Here is a 1,781-nt window from a genome sequence, read left to right as displayed (position 1 = left end):
TCATGCTGTAATTAGATAGTCCTTAAATTATTTCGTAAGTGGCAGAAATCAGCTCAATAAGCAAACAATAATCTTTAAATTGAAAACCAACATTAGCACTCTACTTACGATATCGTCAAGTCTAATTGGATTATTCCTCCTTTTCTTATTCTTATAAGGTTTAAATGGGGGCTCATCCCTTGCTCTCTGAAAAAGAAAATTGAATATTTAACTGAGAACAAACATGGGAAAATACAAGTTAGACTGAATAATAAATGGCTTCATATTACAATCTATAAGCAAATTTAAAGACACATATTCCCGAAATATATAGTTATACATTTGAGTGTTCCTACAAGATTGTAGAGAAAGTAATAGGTTTGACTTCGAATTCCTGATTCACTAAAGTAAAGTATTGGGTTTTGGTCCTTTTTCTTTCATTATCGTTTCCTAGAAAAAGTACCAACGCCTCCAATGAATCACACGTCGGCATGAAGCATCAAATCTATAATCTTTATTAACAAATATTAAATTGCACACGCACTGCGCTCTACAGCCCATACTGTTTGATTTAAATACCTGGAAAAATGAAGAATATATATATCTGGTTATTAGAAAATCTGGCCCATATTACCTTGAAGATGGTAATGTGCACTTTGTAGTGTTTTACAAATTTTAATTAAAAAGTAAGCGAAATATCGACAATGTTCTACGAGAAATTCCGAAAATATTCTTGCACAAAATTATATCTTGCATCGTTTCAGAAAATTGTTTGTAAAAAACTGTCCTTTTGGTGATATTTATAGTCGTAAATTTTTCTTAAATTCAAAAACTTTTTAAAATCATTTTCCTTCATTTCCAACAATGAATGGCTTTGAAAACGTTTGAATTTCAAGACAACATCGTTTCAAATATTTGAATAAGTTATTTCGTCCGATTTCTTATGTTAAAAATTGGTTCATGTTTACGCGTTTTATCAAAAGACGATTTATCTTCAATAATCGAAGTACTTTCATTGCAGAGTTATTGTTTTCATATTCTTTCAATATAACAGTCAATCTATAAATTTCATCACAGAAATTTGTTTTTTTTTATATACAGAATACTAAATTTAGTCCATCTACTTCATTGTATCTTCGAGTTACCGTGTTCTCAGAAAGATTGACACACAATTGAAAAGATTGACTAGGATTAGTGTATAATGTATATTCTTAAAAAGCTTCTAAGTTCTTTTTAGCGCTTCTAATTTCCTCTTCACGTACGAAAACTGCTTGGTTATTTTAAGACATAAGAGTTTGGTGGTTTTAATTTTGGTGTTTGGCTGTTTAGAACAACCAACTTCAAGATTGTTTTGAGCCATTCTATTTATTTCTTAAATAAACTACTGTAAAAATAAAATTTGAAATAAAGTATTAATAGTAAGTAGTGATTTTTTTTTTGCAATAAAGACATTCCTAATACACTGGCTGACATAAGAATTTATAATAATTGTTCATATAAATTTGAGTATATAAAAATAGTTCATTGAAATGCCGAGCTATTCGAGATAAATAGGCATTGGAGAGGCAAAAATGTTCACAATGATATTAAAAAAATAGCTTGCTTGTGAATAGTCCTCAAAATATACAAAAACTTACGCATTTTAATTTTATATTATATTAGAAACTAGTTATTTATGCTTGACTTTTATTTCTATTACATATTTATAAAAAAATAACATGACTGTGTCTTTAAAATTTAAATGAGTTATGCTTAAATGAAAATATAGGGGATCGGAAGATATGAGTATATTATATTATATA

The sequence above is a fragment of the Argiope bruennichi genome, chromosome 6 (assembly GCF_947563725.1).
Source record: "Argiope bruennichi chromosome 6, qqArgBrue1.1, whole genome shotgun sequence".
NCBI classification, from domain to species: Eukaryota; Metazoa; Arthropoda; class Arachnida; order Araneae; family Araneidae; genus Argiope; species Argiope bruennichi.
The sequence above is the reverse complement of the archived record's forward strand: the minus strand, read 5'-3'. Positions refer to the sequence as shown.